Source organism: Saccopteryx leptura, chromosome 3 (assembly GCF_036850995.1).
Source record: "Saccopteryx leptura isolate mSacLep1 chromosome 3, mSacLep1_pri_phased_curated, whole genome shotgun sequence".
Classification (NCBI taxonomy): Eukaryota; Metazoa; Chordata; class Mammalia; order Chiroptera; family Emballonuridae; genus Saccopteryx; species Saccopteryx leptura.
In genome coordinates this window covers 286,569,738-286,578,844 of record NC_089505.1, presented here as the reverse complement: position 1 = coordinate 286,578,844, position 9,107 = coordinate 286,569,738, and the positions used below count along the sequence as shown (strand labels likewise).

The window sequence follows — 9,107 nt, the reverse complement described above, 5'->3', positions numbered from 1 at the left end:
AGTTCTTATACAATGGTGGCAGTTGTGATCCTGATGCCATGAAACATTCCCTTTGTTCCTTCTTCCTTTATATTTGCCTGTAAAGAAGACTTTTAAAAGTACTTGGTCACGTCACGTGGTATTTGGGAGTGGCACCAGCGGGAGGTCCTGGAAAGCTAGCTGTTCCTCGCCTAGAACAAGTTGGGTTTGAAAAATTCATGTTAGTATCTTCTTGGGAACTAGGCTAACAAAAAAGAATAAACTTACAGAATAGCATGAATTTAAATTAGATCAGTTGAATTGGTATGTTTGAGGGGGACTTTAGGGCTTATTTTGTGGAAGATATCTTGGAGATTCAAACGTGCAACCAGGAATGGGAACCGCAGATTCAGAGGAGGCTAGTGAGGACTGTGGTTTGTGGTCTGTTTCAGCGGGTAGTCCTCAGGGAAGCCCTGAGATAGCAGAGGAGACAGGTCAGAGGGAAGCAAGCCCAGTTAACAGTAGAAGAAAGTTCCTAGGGTCCCCAGGGGTAATTGATTTATAGGGATTTCAGTGGTATTGATGAATGTCTTTATCCATAAATAATGTCATGAAATTTTTTGAGGAATGGGAAAGAGGACTTTGGGGAATCCAGAAACCTGAAAGAAAGGATGGCTGCAGTGAGCAAACAGAAGAATTGAGTTGTCATTTATGACATGTAAAAGCTATGGGGAAAGATTCTATTTTGAACGTGTTATATTTAAGATGCTTATTTTACCCTATGGATTAGAAGCTGAGTCAGCAGTTGAATGAATGTAGGTCTGAAGTTCATGGTTGAAGATAGAAACTTTGCAGTCATGAAAATAGAGATGGTATTTAAAGCTATGGACTGGATAATGTCACCTAGTAAATGAGAGAATGCCCTCCTGGAAGTCACATGAAGAAGGTGCCTACAAGACCATTGTAATGGTTTCTCTCAGGCATATTTAAGAGGGTGATTGCTGATTCACAAACCACACTGATAATTTTTTTCAATACTGCCAGATTGCTCTACGGAATATATTTACCTGTTTAAAGTCCCATCAGCAATACACCAGGTTTTCCATTTCCCCACATCAGTGCCAATATTTGAGATGATCTTTTTAATTTTTTTTGCCAACCTCGTGGGTAAAGCAGTTGGTTGGGTTGGAGCTGACTCTTGAGAATGAATTGAACACATTTCTTCCCAACTCCTTGTTCAGAGACCTCACCCTGGTGGCCTGGGTGAGAGGATTTGCACTGTGGGCATTGGCAGACACTATAAACCAAGACTCCCCCACCCCAAACTGGCTTTTAACCATATACCAGCCTACTGGTGGGCTAGAGGTAATGTAAGACTGTTTGCATTTCTAGTCTCTCATTGCTAGTGAGTTTGAGCATCTCTCCCATGGTTCCTTGCCATTCTGGCTTTCCCCTCTGTCAGTTGCTTATTCTTATCCTTTTCTCATGTTTATATGGAGCTTTCTGACTTTTTTTGTTGTTGATTTGCAAAAGTTCCTTATATATTTTAGGTATTAATCCTAGCTGCTTTTGAACATACCACATATACATAGCCTCCCCAATGTGTCAGCAGTCTGTTGACTTTTTCTATGGTATTCTTTACTGCAGAGAGAACTTGCAAGGTAGTCAAATCTCCCAGTCTTTTGTTTAAGGTTTGTGCTTTTGTAGTTAATTCCCCACCCTACATTCATAAAGATGTTCTCTTACATTTTCTTCACTACCTTTCAAATGCAGGTCTTTAATCCACCTGGAGTTCATCTTTGTGTGTGGTGGATATGGGAAATCCAACTTCATGTTTTCTTCATAAAGTCAGCCAGTTTCCCCAGCACTGTCTTCTAAATAATTTATGGGTTTTTTCATTGATTTATGTTTCCACAAATATTGAGGTCCCAGGAGACTTCTCAGAATAGAGAATTAGGAGTCCTCTATTCTGTCTCACTGTTCTTTGTGATCCTATACTAGTACCATGCATTTTTTATCACTATGTGGTAATGACATAGTGTCTGGGTTTCTTCTCTTTGCTCCTGCTTTTCAAAATTCACTTAACTATTTCAAAATTTATTTTCCTCATATATTTTGTAAGTTTTTTGAAATTTTTAGACTTTGAGTTCCTGCTGGAATTTTGGTATTATAACAGTAAATTTAGAGATTTAATGAACAGTTAAATGTAAAGTCATCCTATCCATGGTATATCTTCATTTATTCAATTTTCTTGTATGTCCTTAAATAGAGTTGTACAATTTTCTCCCTAAAGTTCTTGCAAGCAGTTAGTTAGTTCCTGGATATTACGCTTTAGAGTTTAATTGCTATTCTGAATGGTCTGCTATTGCTTATTATATTTCCCGGTTGCTTACTGCTGATGTAGAAGAAACTATCGATTTTTAGAAATTGCTTTTGTACTTGGCAACCTTGTTGAGCTCACTTATTACTTCTAATGGTTGATTCTGTTGGGTTTTCCAGGCTAATGGTTATATCATCTGCAAATAGAAATATTTTAGGAGCTCTACTTAGTACTCTGATATTTTGCATTTAACTACCTCTGCTAGTTGGGCTCTAATCTGGCACCCAATTCTGACAGCTGGATGTCTCTCCTGGCCCTAATGCCCTGTTACTCAGATTCTGGAAACAGAGTTCTTTCTTCCTCCCTTCCATGTAAGAGCAGTGACACTGTCTTCTTTTCTTATTCCCCCTGACCATTTTCTCGTGCTTTGGGGTCCTGCTAGCTGCCAGCAGACCTTCTTGATGCTGGTTTTCTGATTGTGGGCCTGAATTTCTGAACGATCCCTGATGCTCAATGCTGCATTTCTATGTCCTGAATGCCCAAAGAATCCTGTGTAAATAATGCAAACTAGTGGGTCAAAATAGGCCTTGATATTAGACAGGACTTAGGTTTGAATCTTATTTCTGCCCCAGGGCACATGGAGCAGCCTCCTGGAGTCTGTTTCTTCATTTGTAAAGTGAAGGCATGTAAGATCCCATAGATAAAGGACCATACGGTGGTCAGTGGTCGGTCAGTATGGCCCTTCTCCACACTGATGCTGATCACCAGTGCTTATTACCTCCTGGGACTGTGTTTTGTTGCTGCACTGTCCAGGAACCTTTTACCTTCAGATATAATTCAATCTCACTGACCTGTGGTTGCACAGTGGATTAAGTGTGACCCAGAATGCTGGTTCAAAACCCTGGGTTTACCTGGTCAAGGCACATATGGGAGTTGATGCTTCCTGCTCCTCCTCCCTCTCTCTCTCTCCTCTCTAAAATAAATAAATAAAATCTTTAAAAAAAGAGAAAAAATACATAATTTAATCTCAGCAGCTGCATCTGGACAAAATCCCCATGTGCCTTCTTATCTACCCTGGTGGAAGGTTCAAGGTCAAGTTCTGGCCCCATATCATTGCTCAGTCCAATTGTTAACGTGGCAATATCTGGTTCTAAGACTTATATGACCCACGGAGTGTTCCAGGAAGTACAACTCCGATGGGCACTTGCATTCTTGATGATTTTCTTGGGAATAGCTTTAGTTTTTTGAGTAAAGCCAATGTGGTAAGTGAAAGACTCTCTAATGGTTTGGTATCCTGGGAATTTGCCAAAGTGTAGTCCATGGTCTTTGGGTATAGCAGAAAAAGGCAGTGGCCTGGCTGCTTGTAACAGAGACTTTTATTATCATTAAGAACAACTCAGCTAGCCACACCCTGTCATTTACTAAAAGTGGTATCTCAGAGAAATAATTTAAATCAGCAATAAAAGTAAACTGTATACCTGTGGAAACTTCACCAATAGTACCTCCTGTTACACACAGATCTTTGTGAGTTTCTGTGGCTCACTGACTCTAGGGAACTTTTATAGAGGCTAAGCAACCAAGGGCAGATGGCTTTCATTCTTTTTTTCTTTTATTTTTTTAAAATTTATTTATTGATTTTAGAGCAAGAGGCAGGGAAAGAGAGTGAGAAACAGATTCATTGCTCTAGCCATCCATGCACTCATTGGTTGATTCCTGCATGTGCACTGGCTGGGGATCAAACCAGCAACCTTGGTGTATTGGTATGGTGTTCTAACCAATGGAGCTATGCGGCTAGGCCCTGGCCTTCTTTCTTTTAACCCTTAAGAGAGGAGGGCAGGGTCAGACAAGAACAGAGTATGAAGAGAGCAGGGAAAAGGAGGTGGTCTCCTCTCTCCCAGGGAGAAGGAAGCATCTGCGTCACATTATCATCCCTGAGAGAGTAGGAAGATGCTAAACCTGCAGAGACAGAGTCCCTGGCAGCTGACCAGGGCCTGTGGGATGGTCATGGTATTTAAATATTGCACAAGTGCTATGGGTTTTAGTTGACAGTATGCCCCACCCCATTCAACAATGTGACGTGACTGCTGCAAACAACTACTTTGATATTTTGAGCCATGCTAATAGAAGCATAGAAAGAGGTGGCAGTTTCTCTCTTCTCTGTACTCAACAGGAAAACCGTTCTGAGCTCTAGACAAGCTAAGATGCTTCATCCAGAGTCCCTCATCATGCAGGTGAGTGGGGCCATAACCATGTCATATAAGGAGCTGCCTAAGAGACACAGAATGTTTGTCCTGGGTACTCTGAATTAAAGCCAGAACTGATCTGGAAGTGCCCTGGGGCAGAAACAACTCAATAAGGAGGACATGCAGGGAGCTGGATTTTAGCTCCAAAGGTAGGAAGAATTTTTCAACAAGGTGGATCAAAGATAAAATGACTGCTCTCAAAGGAAGTGAATTCCTGTTTACTGGAGGTGTTCAACTATGGCCATTTGGTGGGAGGATGTTGCAAGGGAGACTCAAGCAACTAGAGAGGGGTGGGTAGCCCTTTCTAGTTCCTGGAGTCGATGATTCTAACAGGAAAAGATGCTCCAGCATACCCCGAGTGGCACCTCTGTTCTTGTAGAGACGTGGATGGGCATTCATTCAGCAGCAGGTATTGCCTGGCATGGTGCTTGGTGAACATGAAAGTACAGTGTGTAGTAATTTGTTTATCAGAAGCCAGAACAAAGAGGCCTCAGAGTTGTTAAAAAACCTGTCATGGGAAAACAATGGACTCATTAAGCTTCTTTTTTAAGGGGACTCATTGTCAAGTAACACCTTTCCTTCCAAGGTGATGGAGAACCAGGATGCCAGCATTCAAGTCTGTCAGTTGTCCCAGTTTCTCCACTTTCTGGTTCTTGGGGGACGGAGGGGACGGAGAAGGGAACCAGGATAGAAGGGGGTGAGAGGGGCGCAAAGCAGGCGGGAAATGAACTTCTGGGATGACTACTCACTTCGCCTCTATACTGACACCCTGGGGTATAATTACTATTCAACTTAGGGTATGGCACTGACTACGCTTTTTACATTGTTACCAGCTCGAGCTGTGCACGGGGCTAGGGGAACCCAAAGTGGGTAAGACACGGTTCCTACCCGTAGGAAGGTGGTGGGAGTGTGTTTAGCCCAGGAGGCAGGTCAGATTTGGATGGCCAAAGGCTTTGTGGAAGAGTGTCTGTCCAGCATGCCACAGCTGCTTCCCCACTCACTGCCCTGGGCCAGGCGGCGTTCCTCCCAGAGCCGGGAGCTGGCCTCGGGCTAAGCTGGAAATGTCACAGCCGCGCCACCTCCACACAAGGTTAACCCTTGAAGTACTCTCACAGGGCCCTAACCTCGGGCTCACTTCTGTCCGCCTAGAGGCCGGGGGTGCCGGCGGGAGGCCGGAGTGCAGGCGCGCGCCCTCGCCTCCGCCCGCCACCCCCACGGGCGTGCGCGCCAGCTCCGGGACGCGGCCTGCGCGCGGCCCAGGCGTCCGCACTGAGCGCGCGCAGAGCCCGCGTGGGGCCCGGCTCCGGCGCGCGCGGAGGCGGCCGGCGGGAGGGGTCCACGGAGTCCGGGAGCGACGCGGCGGGAGGCCCCGCGGCGGCCACCCGAGATCGGCGCCGGGCGGAGGAGCGCGCCTCTCGGCCTTTCCCCCGCGCCCCGCTTCCAGCTCGCCGCCCGGAGAGACCGAAGAGGCAGGTGGGAGGGAGCGCGCGGGGACTCCAGGCCGCGTGGGCGGGGGGCGCGGGTGTCCGTGGGGCGGTCGGCGGTTCCGGGAGGGCCGCGCGGAAGCTCGGGGGCCAGCCGGAGCCCCGCGGTCGCCGCCGGTGCGCACCGCTGTCACCGGCTCCCGGAGGCCTCCCTAGGGCGGCGTGGCCCGCAGGCGGGGACGTGGGTTGCCGTTTCCGTCTCTCACGAATGGTTTCACCCGAGGCTGCGAGGCAGCGCGGTGTGTAGGATGGGCCGGAACCCGCGGCGGAGCTCTGCGGCGCCAACCACGACTGTCCCGGCGCCCCTGCCTCCTGCACTCACCAGTGTGCTGTGCACGGCCCCTCCTTCGTCTTTTTCCTGAAATGGGCCTCTTCAGATCTCCCCTTGCTTCTTAAATTAAGAAACCTTTTGCCAGTGGCAATTCAAAACTAAATCAAGTGATTTTGCCTCCAGTCTTTTGCTACCCCAGGATTCCTTAATTCTGAACCGTGAGAATTGAGAAGGGAAGTTTGGAGAGACACTTGCTTTGAGACCTGTCTTAAACAGACGTGGTTTAGACAGCATTCTTGTGGATTAAATCTATAGGTTTATAATAACAGCCTTCTTTTAAATTAGATGTCAGGTTGTTCATTCATCCAGAGACTGTACAGGCAATTTAGATTTAAACTCTGAGAAACTGTTTTGATATGTAGCCGAGAATGATATTCTCATGGGGTGATAAGTTGCGTTATGCTCCCAGCTAGACTGTGGTTCATATTGTAGCAATATCATAATATGGATTGGTGCCTTTCAAATGTTTCAGTAACCACCCTCTGCTGTAGAAACATCCCCCAAATCCTTTAGTTGTACTTCACTTTTGCATTGACATTTGTCATTTAGGAATTTTGGGCACAGTTGAAGTAAGTCGTCTAAATGGCAGATCACGTGGTGCAGGACATGCAGCAACTAGGAGGGAAAGCAGAGAAGGGAAAATGGCAGAAGTCTAGCTTTTTGCATTTTTATGCTACAAAAACCTTGCTGGTCCTATCTTATTTTGCTAACATGAATATGCATTTTTAAATGCTTGCATTTGATATGGACTACCTGAGCTGTAAGACTGGATGTCAAAATGTCATCAGTGTTAATATGTTATAAAAGGTTTGATACATAGTATATTATTTGACATTTGGGGTTACCAGCTACAGTTCCCACCAGCAAGGCCTTTTAAAAAAGTGTTCTTTTATAGTGTCTTTTATTGCTTATAATAACTGTAGTATTGAAACCTGTGCTAGTGATCTTTATGTGACAGAACCCACTTAACGCTTTTTCCCAGTTTAAACCTGCAAATATCTGGTTACTTTTAGGCTTACTATTTTCTTGTTAATTATGTATAATTAACTGTGCTGTTACAGGCTTGTTTCACTTGTCAGCCTTTGTTTCTTGTTGTTTTAGGCATCTGGATATTGTATTTTCATCCTGACTTTGAGCAGCACAGCTCTCCTTTTGTGATGCTCAGTAGAACTTCCTGCAATGAGGGAAGTCTTTCTGCAGTGTTCACCGTGATGGCCGCTAGCCACATGTGGATTTTGAGGACTCTGTTCGGGGGCTAGAGGAATGGAGGAACTAAAATTTTAATTTGAAATAAATAACTGCGTACACCTAGAAGCTACCAGTTTGGGCACCACAGTTTTAAATTATTAGCCCCTCAGGAAGTCTTCACTGGCCTTCTTGAATCCAGCACTTACTACATTTATATGGTAATTATGGCTTTGTTGTAGGAATCCTACACTAGGCTGTAATCTACATGTGCGCAAGGGCTTATCTATTTTCTTTGCCTTTGCTATGCCCAGCCTAAAATTTAGTAAGAATATTTGTTCAATGAGTAAGTAATCTTCTTGAGGGCAAGTATTCTTTGTATTTTCCCTAGGGCTGAGAGCTAACTAAGCATCCGATGCTGCAAATCTCTGCTTAGTGTTAAACAGATTCATGTAAATGAATTATTGGTGACATATTTTAAATGCTTATTTTTCTTGGATTACTTTTTTGGGTATCCCTTGATGACTCACAGCTGAGAGGCCCTCATGATCCCAACTTGTGAGGACACAGCTTGGACTTCCTGTTAGTTGAATAGCTCAAGGATGCGCCTTTGAACCATATTCTAAAAAAACTTTGGCATCTCTTGGCCTCAGTGCGATTCCTTAGTGAGGTCTTAATAGCCTTCAACAACTACTCTGTAGAAGTTAGTGGGCCTCTCTGCTCACCACCATTCTGTGTTAGGGCATCCAGTAGTCCTTGAGAAATCATGAGCTATTTTAGCCATGCTACAAGATGCTTTTGCTTAGAGCTGATTTGGGGTGATGGAGTAGGATGGGATTTCTATATAAACCCAAGTTTTGGGAATTTGCGTCTACTTACTGCATGTTATATACATGGCTACTTAGGGACAATTTTTTATTTTTTAAGATTTTATTTATTTATTTTTAGAGAGAGAGACAGGGTCTGGGGTGGAGGAATATGAAGCATCAAGTCATGGTTGCTTCTCCTATGTGCCTGACTGGATAAACCCAGGGTTTTGAACCAGCCACCTCAGCATGCCAGGTCAGGCACCACCACAGGTCAGGCAAAGATTACTTTATCTTTTAACATATTAATCTGAATATCCATTTGTAAAGCCAGTAGCCACGGCTACCGTCACAGCCGCCTGGCCGATGCGAATCAGATGCGAATCAGGTTCTCATCTGATTCAGACAGACGGTAATAAAACAACGGAGCCAAGAACTGGTGGGCCATTAGCTTTAATCCTAGCTTGCACCTGGTGGGCAAGAAATACACACAGTAGGAAAACATTTCCCTTTCCATTCAGGGCTCCCAAAGCCACTGACTTATCCGAGTTTCCTAGAATCAAAAGTATCTACCTCACCAGCCTTATTCACCTCTGTTTCCCATCTCCTTCTCTCTACACAAACTCTGCACAAACTAGCTTCTCCCTGAGCACTCCACCATCTTGGCTGCTTCTCATGGCCTCCTCCATGTGGTGTTTCTCTGCTCTCCTCTCTCTGCTCTCTCCACTAATGCTAGTCTCAGGAACCGAGAGAGCAAGCTCTCGGTCTGCCCCACTTTAT

General features: G+C 44.9%; 1 protein-coding gene across 6 annotated transcripts in view; it reads left to right on the top strand.

Annotated features, from left to right (window-relative positions):
- Positions 1-4,375: 4,375 nt before the first annotated feature.
- Positions 4,376-9,107, top strand: part of CLIP4 (CAP-Gly domain containing linker protein family member 4) — a 70,557-nt gene continuing 65,825 nt past the window's right edge. For 4 of the 6 annotated variants that reach the window (XR_010750447.1, XM_066378605.1, XM_066378604.1 and 1 more), the window contains exon 1: positions 4,376-4,509. The gene's annotated coding sequence lies outside the window, so the exon portion shown is untranslated. Of the gene's footprint in view, positions 4,510-5,664; positions 5,995-9,107 lie in introns of those variants that run through there. The other 2 variants (XM_066378603.1, XM_066378602.1) reach the window with 2 other exon arrangements.